This window comes from Rhineura floridana, chromosome 7 (assembly GCF_030035675.1).
Source record: "Rhineura floridana isolate rRhiFlo1 chromosome 7, rRhiFlo1.hap2, whole genome shotgun sequence".
Taxonomy (NCBI): Eukaryota; Metazoa; Chordata; class Lepidosauria; order Squamata; family Rhineuridae; genus Rhineura; species Rhineura floridana.
In genome coordinates, this window is record NC_084486.1 from 105206970 (window position 1) to 105225669 (window position 18700).

Here is an 18700-nt window from a genome sequence, read left to right on the forward strand (position 1 = left end):
CAATAAAGGACTATATTTTCCTTCTTCACAAGTGTGGTTCATGGTCATTCAGATCCTGAACATTATTGCCTCAGGGAAGGGAAAAACCTTTGGCAAAACAGATGGGCTCCTACCCATGTTATTCCAGCAAGGTTTGGGGCAGATGGTTCCACAAGTTGTGGTCATTCACCTAGGGGGGAATGACCTTGGGCTGCTCAAGAGCAAGGCCCTCAGTTTGCAGGCATGCCAGGACCTGCAGGTTATTAGGTAGCATTGGCCTCAGGTCTGTCTGATATGATCAGACATACTGCCTCACAGGGTTTGGTATGGTTTGGAGGACCTGAGGAATAAAGATAGGCCCTGCAAGAAGGCCAACCAGCAACTCCGGTTGGCTCTTCTAGCACATGGGGGGTTGGCTTTACATCACCCCAATATATGGCACTCACAAGCTGAACTTTACAGGGCTGATGGAGTTCACCTGATGGATGCAGGGAATGACACCTTGCTAGCTGATCTGCAGAGGTGTCTGCAAGATGTGGTTCTCGACAAGGGGGTAAAGGGGGACTAAATAGAGATTGCTCCCCCTTCTGTGGTGGCAAGGTGCGGGAAGTAGGTAGGGACAGCTAGGTGGCCCCCTTAGGCACCTTAGGAAGTGATTGGTGGCTCTGGAGGCCTGCAAGTCAGGGCTTTAGGTCCCGGGGGCAGCATAAGGGCTGCTTTTGGAGCCAACGTACCTCATCCGCCTGGAGTTGTAGGGCCCCGGGGGGTGGTGATATGGGAAGGCCCCCCTGCTCCCCTACATGGCAGGGGTAAGGAGTAAGCAGAATGGCTTGCCCTTGTCCCAGCAGAGGCTGGTCACCCCATAGCTGTATTGCAACTGCTTGTTTATAGACAGTTCCCACACCTATGTTTCCCCTCTGCAGGTTTAGTTTAAGGGGTTTGTTTGAAGTGAAATAAAGTGGCCCTTTGTTCAACCCAGCTTGCTGTGTCTGTGTATTATTTCAACCCTCAGCTGCAAGAGACTTTTGTTGTGCATTCACCCTGCCTTATTCGCTGAATTTTTCAGAGTACTCTGTTCTTAAATTGCTCCTGTTCTTAAAATCAGCTGTCATTCTTTAAATGGAGTTGCCATTGTGTGTCATGTCACAAATTAAAAAGGTAACTCTCCCCCCTTTTGTTTTTGTGCACCTCATTTGGACTTATACCTGTATATGTGATGAATTTATAAAGATGAAACAGGGAGAAGGTCCCATCTCAATGGCTCAATCAAGTTTCAGATGCCTTCTGAAAGCATCTCTATAGGTGCATTCACACAAATCTCCCCCTTCCCTTGAGGAACAACATGTGCTGTTCACACCAAATTTCTTGATGGAAATCCATCTCTTGGTTGGTCATGAGAAAGTGTGATCTTCTTTAAAGAAAAACACACTTTCTATGCAATGTTCTTTGAGATGTCTGAAGAGACATCTCAAGAAATGTGATAGCTGAAGAGACATCTCATTTAAAGTTACTTTATCCCCGTCAGCAGCTGTGGACAGCTACAACATTCTACAGACGATAAAAAAAAAGTAGTGAGAGACATGTTTGGTGATCTTGTTGGATCAAACAAGCCTTTCAGAAATACAGTGTCCACTTTAAGCTGGCTTAGTTAGTTAAGCTGGGGTTAGTTGTTTTTTAGTTGTTTTGGGGGTCAAGGTTTAATTTTGGAGATTCATTTTTGCTGTTATTTGGACTATAGCATATTTTTGTTAAACACTGTTGTGAAGTGTGTGGGGATTGTTTAATTGTATATTTATTGAGATGTTCTCATTAGTTTGTTGTTTATTATTATCGTTTGGCTACTTATATACTGTGTATATTTATATGTTAAAAATAAAAATGCTACTTATTTGCTGGGAAATTGAAGATTTTTATCTAGGCCTTTTTATAAAGTGTTTGGTTCTCTTATTGTGACACATTTAAATGTTTTTTCTTTTCTTTTAATAATGTTATTTGTTATTTAATTTTGAGAATTGCATTATTGTATTTATGCTTTATGATGTGTTATATTCGTGTTTTTGTAAGCCGCCTTGAGGGCCTTTTGGCCATAAGGCGGGATATAAATTTAATAAATAATAATAATAATAAAAATGACAATGATCAAAGGGTTAGTTGTATGATTTGTGAATTCCAAAGTTTGAAACAGTGAGAATTTCAGGGCAGGGGAAAAGTGGGCAGAGAAAGGGTTGAGCACTTCCTTTCCTGCCTGCAACTTCTCTGTAGGAAAAAAAATGAAGCATGAGCCTGCTGTAATTATGTATTGCAACAAAAACTGAATCAATGGAGCATATGCAATTGTTTTATATCCCTTTCTAAAATACTTTTCAGTATATGAAATGGCAGTCAGTGAGCTTCATGCTTAAAGAAGCATTTGCTGGACCTGTCTTGATATTCCACGTCCCAAAGCTCACTCCCCTATCCAGAGAGCAGGCCACTGGGTTTTAGAAAATTGCTTTTCAGTTCAAACAACATAGCAATTACTGAAATGGAATACAGCCGTAGAAGCTGAGGTGCCACCATTGCTAAAAAATAGGGAAAGTGCAAGAAACCAAAAAAGGCCTTCATGATTTACAAATAAAGACTCAAATGTCACTGTAAACACAATTTCCAGAGTTTGTCTCTCTATTCTCTTCATAATTCTAATGGATCAAATTTGTTATGTGAACTTTATTTTTTCTCATTTCATTTTTGTAAACATTTTAGCCAGACAGGAATTTCTTTCTTGTTACCAGGCTACTTGATCCTTAAATATGCCCAGAATCTACTCTCTTTCTCTGCTTTTAATTAAAACATCTCAGTTTATTCATACAACTTTGTCTTTGTTGGAGTTTTTAAAGAAAGAGCATTAAATGATCCATCTGCTAATATGATCACCTCTATCTGTGTCCTGTTTATACACTACTGGAACCACATTTCTGCATTACAGATGGGTTGCTTTCAGTTTTAAGTAGTATCAGGTGCTATAAAGAATTCTGAAATACCTATTGAGTTGGATTGTTTAGGTGGAATCATTTTTGCTCCCTCCCTAATTATCAAGTGGGCAAGCTCAAAATCCACACATGCTCATTTCAATAAACTGAAACCAGAGCTTTGGCAATGATTTGCCCTTAAGGAGAAATTTTGTCCTTTGGAAAGTTTTGACCCAATGCTTATTTTATGCACTTATTGCACAGTGTACACTTTCATTTAAGCCCTGAACCAAGTCTCCATGGACCCTTGTCTCCACATACACCCAAGCCCTACAAGTTCAGAAATGTGATCTAGGAAGGTCTCTATCAATAGTTGATATCTTCTAATGCCACAGAAAAATAGTGATAGTCAGCACTTCCAAGTCCCCAAAAGTACTGGAAGAGAAGGTTTGCACTAGTGTGCTGCCTTCATGCTTCCAGGAAAGATATTTGACTGTGGAAAGCATTTATGGGGAACCTCAGGCCCAGGAGTTGCCTGTGGCCTCCCAAGACTCTCAGCCAAGCCCTCTAGACTCTCACCAGACTATGAGGCCATGCTCTTCACCCACTCTGCTTTGCACCAGTGAGGTGTACAGTGAGGAGTAGTGGTTAGAGTGTTACATTAGGACTGGTAAGACCAGACTAATCTTCAGTCAGCCTGGGTGACCTTAGACTAGTCACTATCTCTCAGCCTAACCTAAACAATGGAGTTTCCTTCTCTGTGAATGCACTAGAGCCTAGACAATATGGGCACTGTCAGTGGAAATAGCATTAAGCAATTAGACTTGGTTCAAAAACAAAATCTTGTGAACCTTGTACAGCATCCCTTGTGTGTAGTATACTATTGTTTCAAACATGAATTATGAAGCACAATGTTATCACAAAGAAGATTTTCACATTCAAGGTTATTTATTTCTCCTTTGGGAATCCCGCCTCTGTATTTTTTCATTGTGCCCTTCAATTTATTTCAAAAGTTAATTTCATAGATAGGTACCATGTCCTGCTGTGCATGCTTATTACACTAATATAATATCCAATGATCACAGAATCACATCCCAAAGTCATGCATTTTGTGATATCATCTCAAGCAAAATAAACAGAAAAGTCCTTCCTTTGTCTCTTTACTTATTCATTTGTCTGTCATTTAAAATATTGGATTTAATATTTCTTTCTACCTCATTAGAAGGTGAAACAATCCATGAAACAGCATGTATTAAAAACCCATTCTCAAAATTAGAATGTTTTTTAAAAATAAATAAATAAGTAATCTTGCCCATGTTAACTTTTACCTGCAAGCAAGGCCACATATGTGGGTTTACTGCTAAATTAATGGAATGCTGCTATGCCATTTCAGAAAAAAGGCTGTTAAGGTCTAATTAAAGGTAAAAATCAAGGCAGCCAACACTGTCTTTTAGAAATTAAATCTCCTTTTTGTGTGGTTCAGAAGTGTCAGCATTATTATAAAGAGAAATTAGAGCATTTTACCATATCCTTGTAACACAGAGGAAGTGATATTGTGAGTAGCTCTAAAAATTATTAAGCATCTTGTGCATGCAGGCCACATGTTTAAAGATGCCTCCAGCACTAACCTGCTGTTGAGAGAGGTTGCATTTTAGTGTCTTGGAAGAAGAAACAGGTAATTGAAGACTTTAAATGCCTATCAGGTAGATAAATAAAAGTTCATTTCAGACAGTGACTAAACTGGCTATACAAATGCACGCTATTCCACTTGATGGCGGTTCACAGAATCATAGCATAACTTCTATACTAGAAAAAGTCAGCTGGTCAGTTCTCTTGGGAGATTTTCTTGTAGTCTGATACATCCATTATAATGTAGTATTTTTCAAAAGGGTACCCAAAGCAGCTAACACAGTAGGGGTAAAAAAGCAACACTATGAAAAGAAAATGCAAAATAAAACTGAATACTATCAAATGTTAAAACAGAAAATGGAATTCAAACAAGGTCATGATCATACACTTTGGATGCACAGAGCAGTACCCAATTACTTGTTCTGACGTCAATGAAACAAATTTGTGTTGAAGTAATAGTAGTTGTAGAACAAGGATAGTCATTGACCCTGTTTGCATGTAATGGTAAACCAAACCATGGTTTAGCAAGAATGCATGAATTTGCAAGGTTCTGGAGAGCAGATCAAGACTGCTTTGCTCCTCCAGTCCTGTTTCTGTTGTGATCTCAGGCAGAGATTCCCAATCTGTGGTCTGTGGATCAACAGTGGTTCGCGAGCTTCATTCAAGTGGCCCACGGCATTTCCACAGTAAATATTCATATTATTTTTTAGGTTTTTATTCCTACTTTTATTTCTTATATAGTATTTTATTGCATTACAATTTGAATTCTATGGAACACATATTGTAATACAATAAAATATAATATGAGAAATAAAGGAAGAAATAAAAATGTAAATAAAAGTCATGGAGCACCTAGCACAGTGTATTGCAATTGCTACAACAGGGAGGAAAATCACTAAGTAGCCTACTAAGACCACTAGCACTTTTCAAGTGGTCCATGGGAGAAATAAATTTGGGAACCACTGAACTAAGTCATGATTTGGCTTAATTTGTCATCCAAATCATGATTTGTCTGTGAACCAAGTATGTTCTTTATTTACAACTTGTGCTTTGTCTGGAGGAAAGAAATCCTGGGTTCAAATGATAGGCTGTGTCAAATCATGGCTGAGCTCACAGCAGCAGCAGGACTGTAAAAGGAACAAAGTGCCCATGATCTCCTCTCTAGGAGCCTATATGCTAAAGTCAGCATTTATGCTAAGCCACAGTTTGGCTTACTACTACTACTACTACTATTATGCTTGCATTCACCAATAGATCCAGGGTAGGCATAAAATATAAAATACAATATTAAAAAAAATTAAAACACATTTTAGGCACAAGAATAGGATGGGTTCTGAAAACATGCATCTCAGAAGCCAAAGGCCAAGGCAAAGAAAACTGTATAGCAAAGATGCCAGATGAACCTCAGTAGGGAAGGAATTCCACAATTTAGAGGCTGCCTAAGAAAGCTCTTTCCTGGATCACCATCTCCCAAATGTCTGAGAGTAGCAGAACTACCATGACAGCCCCCTCTACTGATCCTAACATGCAAGAGGGTCTGTAGGAAAGGAGATGGTGTCTGAGATATTTGGAGCCTAAGTAATATAGGGCTTTAAACACTAATATGAGCACCTTGAATTGGGCCTGGAAACAAACTAGCAACCAATGCAACTGTTTTAGAATAGGGGTTATATGAATTCTAAAAGAAACCACATCCAATAATCTTGCCACTGCATTTTGGACCAGTTGAAGTTTCTGAGTCATCCTCAAGGACAGCTCAGCAAGGAGCACATTGCAGTAATCCAATATGAAAGTTACCAGAGCATGGAGTGCTGTTGCCAAGTGATCTCTGTCCAAAAGGGACCATAGTGGAGAACCAACCAGAAATGGAAATAGGCACTCCCAGCCACTGAGGCCATCTGAACCTCCAGTGACAACACTGGATCAAGGAGCACCTCCAAGCTACAAACCTTCTCCTTCCAGGGGAGTGCAACCACATCCAGAACAGACCATCTTCTTATCTCCTGGACTCAAGAACCTGGAACACATAATAGTTCTGTCTTTCCACAGTAAATATGGAAACTGCAGCTTCAGTTTATTGGCCCACATCCAGCCCATCAATACCTTCAGACCCCTGTCTAGCACCTCAGCTGCCTCTCCCGTTTCTGATGCCACAGAGAGGCAGAGCTGAGTGCCATCCGCATATTTATGGCACTTCATTCCAAAACTCCTCCCAGAAGCTTGATATAGATGTTAAATAACACGGGGGACAGGATGGAACATTGCAGGACACCACAAAAAAGCTCCCATGGTGTTGAACAGAAGCCTCCCATAACTACTTTCTGGAAACATCCCTTGAGGTAAGAGGAAAACCACTGAAGTACAGTGCTCCCAACCCCCACCTCCTTGAGCTGCTCCAGAAGGATATCATGATCAATGGTATCGAAAGCCACCAAGAGGTCAAGAAGAACAAGCAGGGTTGCACTCCTCCCATCTCTCTCTTGACAAATGTCTCAATATTTAGCTGCAGAAGTCCAAGGCAGTGCTGAGAGGGACCCTTGCAACCATCTGCTGCATGCTGTGGTCACCTACCTGTTTTTGTCTGCCTACCTGCCTGACAGTCTGTTTGCAGGCAGAATTGTTTCCACCAGTGCTCTCACAGGTATGGCCCAGCAACTAGATATTTAGCTATAGAAGCCCAAGGCAGTAGCTGAAGGGCAGTGCCCATTTGGTGCCAGTGAGGGGCTCTGCTTGTAGAAAGTTTTGTTTTTCTTTCCCCCCCCCTATCAAACTAGATTTATGTACTGCAGTGCTAATATGTGTGTTTCTGTAATGGATATTGTTTTCATTTATCTTTGTCTGACCAACTGGGATGTTCCCTTTGAGATGATGAATGTCAGGTAAGCTAGTGGCTGCACCAGACCCCTACAGGGTGAGACCCTGTTGGTAGGGATGGGCTTAATATCCCTAGATAAGAGATGGGGACAGGGTGTTTGTATTATGGCTTTGCAGATCAGGTGTGCTGGTGGCTGTGCTAGACTCCCTATAGGATGAGAGCCTGTTGGCAGGAATGACTGGACTGGCATCCAGGGAAAATGAACCATTGGTTCTCACCTGAAAGGTGATTTTACTGGGTGCCAGTCTATCACATGGGTTAACCTGCCACCTGGTGTCCAAGGACAGGAAATGCACTATAGTTTTGAGGAAGTAGTCAGCTGTTGCTGGCTTATAGAGGCCAGTTCATTTTCAGACAAGTCCTCTGGGTGATACTGCAGGAGAACCTACATGCAGACATGCAAGAGAAGAGGAAGGTAAAAACACAGAAACAAAACCAAGGACAAAAGCAACAAGCAACGATGGGGTGCTTCTTGGCCACCTATGAAAATTACATCCTTACGTGGATCTTTGGTTAACCTAAGCACCTGAAGCGCTTGAAGAGAAGCAAGGATATATGACAGTATGACGCAGTTCTGAATTGCTTTATTTTTTTTTTAAAAAAGGAAAAAAACATAATTTACCATAATAAGGGGAAGCTGTATGGAAACACCTGTACACTACAAAAAAGGGAAGAGTGCACATTAATAAAGGGAAGCTATATACAAACACATGCATTATATGAAGTTAGCAGTTGTGCCCCAATGGAACCAGGAGGGCCGTGATGGACTGGCATCCAGTAAAATCACCTTTCAGGTGAAAACAAATGGTTCATTTTCCCTACATGCCAGTACATCACATGGGACATACCAAAGCCATCCCAGCCAGGTGGGCTGGGGCAAGCTAGCTAAATTAATGGTACTGCCTGCTACAGTATCCTCCTTCCAGAGGAGGTCTCTGCAAATGCGTGGTGGTCTATCTTGTAGGGGTATGATGAAAGTTGATGAGGAGGACCAGTTAGCTGCTCTACAAATGTCCATCAAAGGTGCATTAGTTGTGAAGGTGGCCATGGTCAAGGCCAACCTTGTTGAGTGTGCCTTGACTCCTTCAGATGGCAGGAGGATAAGGGCTTCACATACCAACTGGAAGCATGTTCTTAGGGACAAAGGGATTCGAGCCCACCCCCAGAGCCTTTTTTGGGGGGGGGTGGAGGCAAGGAAAAAAACCAGCCCTCCCCCAGGAAAAAAGACCCAACAAGGTACAAACGGGGTAGAAAAGAGGGGAAATCCTTATTTATTTATTTATTTATTTATTTACCTACCTACTTATTAAATACTAAATCTAAATAAAAGACAAGGAAGGGAGAGGAAGAGGGGGGGGAGTTTAGAACTCACACAGTAGGAGATGTGGGAGTCAGGACTGAGAGATCTGCCTTGGACCAGGACAGGAAATGAACTGGGCTTTACAAGCTATGGACAGCTGACTGCTTCCTCAAAGCTACAGTGCATTTCCTGTCCTTGGACACCAGATGGCAGATTAACCCATGGGATGGACTGGCATCCAGGGAAAATTGAGTGGATGAAGTAGTGTGGTTGGTTGCAAGGACAGTGTGAGTGTTGAATGATTGTGTATGATGGGAGGGGAAGTGTATGTTTAGATGAATTTTGTGTAGTGTGTATGTGAATGATTTTGCTGACTTTGTCATGATACATTTCTTATTGTAATGTCATTTTTATATTTTTTGTTATGATATATCTTGTTGTATGTTGATGCATCTTGATGGTTTTTATGATTGTTTGTGGTTCTTAGTTGTTTTATATATGTATATTGTTCAGAGATACTTAATGTTTAATTATGTTATTTATAATGTGGAGTTAATAGTAATACAAATAGTAGTATTGGTTGGTTTTGAATGGATATTTGTATTGTATTTCTTTTATTGATTCCTTTTGTTGGTGTATGTACTGTAAACTGCTTAGAGATTTCTGTTGAAATATAAATAGTATGTAAAGCAAACAAATATTAAAATTAAAATAAATATTGAGCAGGGCGAGTAAGACAGTTTTAGTGTCATGACTGGGCCTAAAGCTAGACTGAAATGAATCCTCCAAGCATGCCTGAAGTTGGATCGCCACTATCTTGCCCAAAAAGGGGATATTTGCCACTGGCCGATAGCTCTTTAACACTTCTGGGTCTTAAGGAGGAGGCACACCACCACCACCTTCAAGATGGATGATACTCTACCCTCCTCCAGTGAAAAATTAATCACTCCCTGGACTCCCCCCAGTCAACCCCGTTACCTGTGAACTGAGCCATTATGTGAATCAGATCCATCTGAATTGTCCCATGGCATGTTCACTTGCCAAAAATTTGTGTATGGGGTGAATCCAATAGATGACAATAATCTCATTGCTTGACAAGTGTATTGTAACACTACAAACATATATTTTTGCTTGACTAATAAAAATGAAACTGGCATCACAACTGAAGTTTTGGTATTATCATGTAGCAAATCAAATCTAAATGTCTCTCATAATGTATAATTGTTTGTATCTTGATGTATTTGCCATCTTCATTTCTAGAAATCATGATGCCCAAAATATTTCTAATCCTTCATGTAAAGAATGTTGGACAATATTTTCCCAGTAGTCAAATCTGAGCAACAAAGCCTTTTTGAAGGGGGACAGGAGTCCATTATAAACCTCAAAATTTTATAGTTTATAAAAATGGCACCTGCTGAGCCTAGCATACATGATCTACTTAATGAGGTCTACAAATGTAACAGCCAATAGCATATGTACAGGTACCATTATGGGACAAATAATGGTGGTGGGACAAATAGGTACCTGTATATACTGTATACCTACACACAGGGCCGGCCCCAGACATGCTGGGGCCCTTGGGCACAAGCCTGCCCCGGGCCCTGGAGCTCCCCTTCCACGATTCATGGCAGGTTTGCTGCTGCGGATTGCATGGCAAGAGCTTTGGAGGCCCCGCCATTCTCTCGCTCAACCTACCTTTCTCAGCTGTGTTGTGCAACTGCGTGCCAGCGCTGCCCTTAACCAAGATGGCAGCCGAGGTTTCCCTAAGGGGCTGAAGCCTCCGCTGCCATCTTGGCTCATGGCAGGGATGCGTGCACATAGCATGCATGTGTGCCATCAGCCAAGATGGCAGAGGCTTCAGCCCCTTAGGGAAACCTCAGCAGCCATCTTGGTTAAGGGTAGTGCTGTGCGCGCTGTGCACACAGCCACACAACACAGCCGAGATAGGTAGGTTGAGCGAGGGAATGGCGGGGGCTCCGAAGCTCTCACCATGCAATCTGTGGCAGCTATCCTGCCATGAATTGTGGAAGGGGAGTGGAGGGGCCCCTCAGGGGCCCCTGTAGTCCCAGGGGCCCTTGGCCAGGGCCCCACCTGGCCGCCCTTTGGAGCCAGCACTGCCTACACACCTCTCTTCAGGGGAGACAATTTAGATTGAGAAATTGTTAATGGCCTTCTGCAGCACTGCAGGCCAAATCTAGTTGGGGGCATCTCAGCACCTGCTTTTTAACTTTAAAAAGTAATAACGTGGGAGAAATAACCATGAATCTCTTGGTGTTTGGTCTAGTTTGACACTAATATAATGTGATGATAAATACTTTCCCCCCCCAAATTCTACCACCGTTCCATTTCTGACAGACACTTCCTAGCACAAAGCATTCCAAGATTAATATGGAGTGTTCCTAAATCTACAAGAATTGTGTGATGTCTGGAAGCACCGACTGCCATTTTTTTTCATATTCTTGAAATTCACAGATGCCTTTTGCAAATTCTGAGCTTGTATTATGCTCACAGTACGTAGATGGGTAATTCAAATGCCATAAGTCTGATGCAAGCTTTTAAGATCTGTTTGTAGATACCCTGTCTCCAAAGCGATGGAAGTCTTAATCTGCATCTGCTAGAAAGCTAATTTAAAGTGTTGTTTAATGTGAAAAATTGTTCCAAAAAGCTTCTTCCTTTAAATTGAAAGTAGCAGCCTCAGGAGAAAGTTTCTTATTCTTTTGGTTACTAACATAAGAAAAAACTGTTGAGGCTATATGATGGCTACTAATAAGTTAATGGAAATGTATGCAGCTAAATGTGGGGGCAGAGGGCGGTTGCTGTTCAGAGTTAAAGGCAAGCATGATTTCTTTCAGGGTGGGGATCCTAAAATTGAAGAAAGACAAGGCAGGAAATGACATTCCATTGGGAGGATCTATATGCAGTTGATTAGCCAGTAGTTTGAGATGTCAGCAGATCAATAATGCAAGGTAAGGAGGTTTGTCAGGAGCTTTAATAAATTGTTTGGATTTAAAACAAGTGAGGAAGAAGTGGTCAGTTGTTCATGAGTCATCTGATATATGAACTGTTCCAGATGTTGCAGGCTGTGTAGCTGTGAATAAAATTAATGTAGATACCTATTCTCACTGCAGGTCAGTGGTACATAAGTTTCATTTCTCTTGCTTGTTTTTACGATACAGGGAATAGACCTTTTTCTCCAGGGACCATGGTTCAAGAAACTTACAACTTCAGAACTGACCTGTTATGTCACATACCATTCAATAGTTCAGTTTTAGAGTTAATAGACCAGGGGATTCTAGTCCAAAGTGGGACAGCAGTTTCTTGGGGGTGCAGACAAAACAACTAGGCTTACATTTAGCATAGGTGGGTTACCCCTGAAAATACTTTTAACTGCTTTTTTGCTTTCAAAATCATGGTGCTTAAGAAATGGATTATTTGCTTTCTCAATGGACAATGAAGGGCCAGTTTATAGAATCAGCCAAATGATGTGGTAAAGCGTAACTGGAGAGCCATTGCCAGTCATTGTAGACAATACTGTGAAAGATGGACTGATAAGATAGTTTACTATGTAGTGTTCCTGTGTATGTATATTCAGGTGGGGATCTGACTGTTTGTCCATGGGAGGGAAAGTGTGTGTGTACGTGTGAGTGCGCACATATGCATGTGGGGCTGCCTTTGAAGACAGTTTGGAAACTGCAGCAAACTCTGGTGCAGAGTTCAGTGGCCAGATTGCTGACTGGAACAAGATGGTCTGAACACATAACACTAATCCTGGCCTGACTTCATTGGCTGCCAATTAGTTTCTCGGTCTAATTTAAAGTTCTGATTTTGACTTATAAAGCATTATGTGGTTCAGGACCCCAATACCTCAAGGACAGCTTCTCCGCACATGAAGCAACCTGGACTTGTGTTTGTCATCTGAGGCGCTTCTCTGTGTGTGATTCAAGATGTATGGGACTTCCGGGAAGGGTGACTTAGCCTGTGCCTGCTTTTGAGACGGGCTCCTGCCTCAAAAGAAGCTTATTCAGATATATCAGTCAGATTTTTTTTTTTTTTTGACTGATTAAACTTCTCCCGGGTAGGGAGAAACGAAGAGATTAACCTCAAAGCCTATTTTTGTTGGGACGACCAGATCTCATTAATTTATGGGACGAGGTCCAGCCGACGAAGGTGGGACGGATTTTCAACAACAAGCTCTATCTGATAAAGCGAACGTTCATCTTATCTTCTAAGAGAGAACGCACTAACATGCAAGCACCCTTCTTTCTATATTTTTCTTTTACTTGACTTAAATTGTTGCTGTTTAAAAGAGATTTGCCAGATTGATCGGTTTTTGACATCTCACTGGGGAGCCATAACTTCTCTCTGCTACTCACTAATTAATAGCTTATCTCTGTTTTTGTTGCAAAAAGCTGTCCTGGATTTGCATTCTAAAGATATACACAGAAGAGGGATTTCTATTCCAGATTTTTATTTTGAAGAATATTATATTGTCTGAGACTACTCTCTTTTTGGTCTATTTTATTTTGACGAATCTGTTTCCTGACGACCGCCATTAATTGTTTCGATCCTGGGAACTGCATTTTGTTTACTTAAGCATGGAGAGATAAGGCTGTCTGCTCTGTTTATACTGTGATGTCACCAAGTTTGGAGTATTAACCCAATTGTTGCTGAAATAAGAAGTGGTTTTCCTATATTTTTCTTTTAAAATGGCAATTAAGAAAGTGGCTGAGAAGCTGGAAATAACTATGTTTCAGAAAATAATGGATGAGATTGAGATAACGAAACAAAACCTGCGACAGGGTTGTAAGGAGCTGAAAATTGAATTGAGTAAAATGAAGCAGGAGATTAAAGATATAGGGGTCCCTGTGAGAGAGGTGACCCTGGAAGGGGTCCCTGTGAGAGAGGAGACCCCGGAGATTGGAACAAACGTGGAACAGGAAAAAGATTTGGAGTCTATGGACTTTAGAAACAAAATCTATTGTTTGGAGACACAGGAGATTAAAGACATAGGGGTCCTTGTGAGAGAGGAGACCCTGGAGACTGGAACAGGGGTCCCTGTGAGAGAGGAGACCCTGGAGACTGGAACAGGGGTCCCTGTGAGAGAGGAGATCCCGGAGATTGGAACAAACGTGGAACAGGAACAAGATTTGGAGTCTATGGACTTTAGAAATAAAATCTATTGTTTGGAACTCAATGTTATCTCTGAAGAAATTAATGAAGATTCTAGAGATAAAGTTATCAATGGCATGGATAATCTTCTGGACTGGAATGATGTGATGGAGCCCAATATAGAGAAAATCTATGGAATTAACTGCAGCCATGTGACAATGGAAAAACTTTCAAGAGATGACCCAGTGTATTTTGAAAAAAAGAACAGAGATATGATTTTACAGCAGTATTTCAGCAACCTATTCAGAATGGATGGCAAGAAAATATTTGGGATAGAGGTAATTCCCATCAGACTCTTACTATATGACTATGGCTTTGACAGCAAGATTATTATGGAATACTGATAATGGAAGATTGGATACTGAAATTACTGGACTTAACAAGACTACTGAAGATGGAAGATGGAAAATGGAACTAATAGGGATAATAGAACAATGGCTACTGAAATTACTGAACCTAACAGATTCTGATGTGATGGATTAATTGAAATGTTTATTTTGACTATGGTTATGACAATAAGATTATCATAATTAGTAATGAGATGGATTAATCGATATGCTTATCTGGAAAAAAAAATTGATAGATATATTTCTTAAAGAATTGAAACCTCTCTTTGACTTTTTGTGGAAAGAATAAAGTAATGTTTATGAGATTTGATGATTAAGTAAGATAACTACTGGAGGAAAGTGATTTTATAATATGACTTAAGAGACAGGATTGTTATATATTATAGACTTATAACTGATTTGATCTTTGACAAATGGGAAGTCAATATTTTACTCTTTATTTTTTATTTTTCTTTTTTTTTTCTTTTTTTTCTTTTTGTTTAACTATTTTTGATTTTGTTTTTTGTCTTTGAATGTTTTATGATTTTGTCTTGTATGTTTTATGAAAATCTGAATAAAAATTATTGGAAAAAAAAAAGATGTATGGAGGGTAGCAACATAGGAATGGGCCTTCTCTGTGGTGGCTCTCCATTTATGGAATGCTCTTTCCAAGAAAGCATGCCTGGTGCTATCGTTATCTGTTTTTTAGGCACCTGGCAAAAATATTCTTCAGATCTGAATTTTCTGCTTATCTTTTAGTGAGGTTGAGTTGGATTTGCTCTTTTACATATATTAGTGGTGCAGTTTAGGTTGTTTTGACATTTGTTTTTGTGAGTCGCTTTGAGTTCACTGTTTTGAAAAAAAATGACTAATAATAATAATACACACAGATATAGAAAAATAACATACAAAGAATAACTTTTGGAAGGTTAGTGTGCTGCAGAAAAACAATAAAAAGTCTTGTAGCATCATAAAGGTTCACACGTTTACTTCTTGACATGCCAGATTTCTTCAGGTAAGTTTGGTGGGTTTCACCTCTCCCTATTGTAGTTCCAAGAGGTCTTCTGTATCTTTAGAAGTTGTGCAGGGGGAAGGGAGAATTTCACCTTGTGGTTTTTCCCATTACAATCTTGCAAGAAAACCTGCACTTGGCTGAATTGTCTCTTCTCTTAAAGATACAGAATCATTCTCAGGACCTGAGCCTGGCAACCCTAGATCATATGGTGTGAAAGACTCCTTTTTCTAACATTTTGGCTTCTTGTTTTTCCCCACCTGCCATATCTTTTCCCCTGAGCTATAGGAACTTACAGTTTACAGGATTTGTTTATTTTTTTAAAAAAGAAACTCTGGAGATCTTTAGGCAATAACTATTTATCCACAATACTTAACTACACTGCTCCAGGTCAGGGAGGTTCTATATGTGTACCAGAATAAGCCAAGCATAACTTAAATAAAACATTATCCTGAACATAATATTTGCTGTTTTTCTCCATAAAAGTGACACATAGTCTCACTTATGTAATGGTTAACTATACCAAGGTATGATTTAGCTGTAGTAACTCAGTCATCCTATTATTTTTATTCAGAAGTAAGCCCCACTGTGTTTATTTAAGTGGGTGTAGAATTAAACCCTGCTCTTCCAGGTCCCAGTCCAATATGCTAACCATTACGTGTACAATTACAAATGCTCATTTTAAATAAGCTTTAATTTAAAAATATATTATCAAATTGCCCAAATGTGCTTTTCTTTTCTTTTTACTCTTCACTAGAGCTCTTTGTATGGTTTAGGGTTGGCATTGGGGGAGAGCAGCACTCTTGTGCCTTTAACAGCTGTGTGGAAGGCAGAAGTTATTATGAACTAAAAGTGCATTTGGATGAACTTGAACTATCTTGTTCCTTTTAGAAATGAATTTTCCAAGCATTACTGGTTACTAACACCAGGGCGGGTTCTAAAGGGTGGCCAGGTGGGGCCCTGGCTGAGGGCTCCTGGGGATACAGGGGGCCCTGAGGAGCCCCTCCGCTCCCCTTCCGCGATCTGCAGCAGAATTGCTGCTGCGGATTGCAGGGCAGGAGCTTCTGCCTGCCCGCCATTCCCTCGTCCCACCTATCTGTCTCCTGCCTTTTAGCATTGCCCTTAATGAAGATGGCGGCTGAGGTTTCCCTAAGGTACTGAAGCCCCTGACGCCATCTTGGTTAATGGCAGAGATGTGCATGTATAACATGCATGCATGCATGCCATCAACCAAGATGGCGGCGGAGGCTTCATCCCCTTAGGGAAACCGTGTCCATTATCTTGGTTAATGGCAATTCTAAAAGACAGGAGACAGGTAGGTGGGAGGGTGCGTGGGGGGCGGAGGCATGTGTGCACACGCACACACACGTACACACCGGGGCCCAGGGCAAGCTGATGCCCAAAGGCCCTGGCATGCCTGGGGCCGGCCCTGACTAACACATTTCTCTTCATCTTATTCAGAAGTAAATCCCACTGTATTCTGTGGTACTAGTGCCTACTAAATGTGAATTTCCAGAATCTCACTCATTTTATGTGTGTGTGTGTGTTTTAAAAAACAGGATTGAGACAGCATTACTTAATGAGCAGAGATCTAGTTTTCTGTTCACTGCTGAGGAGGTATGACTTAACTGTGTGTACATTCATGAAAGCAAGCATAGGACTTCAGCTCTGTTAGGTACTAAGTATTACTAAAACTGCAATGTGTAAGTGTCCACTATTTCTTTGCAAAGGGGGAGTACAGGAAAAGATCCAGAACAGGTGGAGGTCACTTAACATTTCCCCCATCAGAGAAGCAATTGTGACAGCAGCTGGAATCCCTTCTCAACCAAAGTAAGACATTTTACAGTTTAGTTAGGTGCTATATGCAAAACTGGAATGCTTAAGTATCCACAGTATGGATACAGTATGGATACAGATATTGCAAGGGAGGAGGATGGGGAAAAAATCAAAACTTGCCCATTCTCCCATGCCCTCCTTGACCACATCCCCACAACAGCCCTACCAGATCTAGTAGGCACCAGCTGCCGTTGACAACAACAATACTTGCCTGAAACCCGAGAGAGTCACTGCCAGCCAGCACAGAAAATACTGAGTTAGGTGGGCCTATGATCTGATGCAGCATAAGTCAGAGTCCTGTGTTTGTCTTCATGGAGTGACAGCAAAAGCTGCTAATGTCCTGTAAGTCACATTTCTTCCTGAATAAAATGTGTTTCTTTTTTGTATTGCTGAGAATTGTACAAATCTTTCCGAAATTTGGTTTGTTCTTCAGACTCAAGTTCCCACAGAAGTCTTCAATAATTATACGTCATAGCTTTGAAAGACCTATGGATCTCATCTTCAATATTTTGCTTTTGTTAGGTTAGCAGAAAGCAGTGAGTTGCAGCCACATTATTATTCAGTGTAACAGGATTTTAGAGCTGCCTGCAGCCCATTTCAATCAATCATGTGATTAATGTGTTAGCATAAACACAATGGATCCTATATTCAGGAAATATTTATTTGTACACCTTAGAGAAAGTTGACAACTGGATTTGCAGACCTAGTGTGTGTTCTTTCAATGGTTGAAGTATCTTTTCACTGATACTGGCTCTAATAATAAAGAGATAACCAACTTCACTACATTGTTAGTGTCTAATTTTTAAGGCTGCTGTACCAATCATACCTACACAGAACTTAGTCTCATTTAACTACATGAGGTTTACTCCCAGGTAAGTGGGGTTAAGATTGTAGCCTTAGTGTGGCCTTTAAGGTGCCAGAATTCTCTGCTTATTCACTTATGCTTTTCATTCTTACCCTATTTAGTCTTTCTTCCCGTAATTATCATCACACCCTTCTCCATAGCAACCCCCCCATGCTGTTTTCACCAAAGGTGGGGTAGGCCAGCTTTCAGCTTCTAAGAAACCAAGTAAAACTGCCCTTGGACAGTCAGGAAATTGTTAAAGGATCACAACCTGGTTAAGTAGGAATGATGCCCCTAGGCACAGACCTCATTTGCAGCAGGGGATATTTTGCCATTTCCAGAGGGTTTGATGTGCTAATTAACCTGCCAGTTTGAGGAGGCCCAATTGTCTTTGTATTTTGCTCTGGTCATTTGTGTCACTGGAATCTCCACTGAACTTTTGCCTCTTTTCTTGCATTTACCCCACAAATGTTTGTGCAATAGAATTAGTAGATGGAAAGCTACTGTTAGTTAAACTGAATGTTATATTTTTTAGACTTTTAAAGTATGCTACATGGATTCATGTCTTTAATATGTCTTTACTGACTGTCTTGAACTAGGAAATGCTTTAAAGAAGGATTATATATTTAAATATAAAGAAACACTTTAGGCATTCTTAGGACACAATCCTATGTAGAGAGACACATGGGGGCCTCTTTGGTGTGGCTGCGGAAACCTCCACTGCCACCCTCTCTCTGCTGTCAATGCTGTGATGGCACAAAGGAGAAGAAGGGGCATGCCAG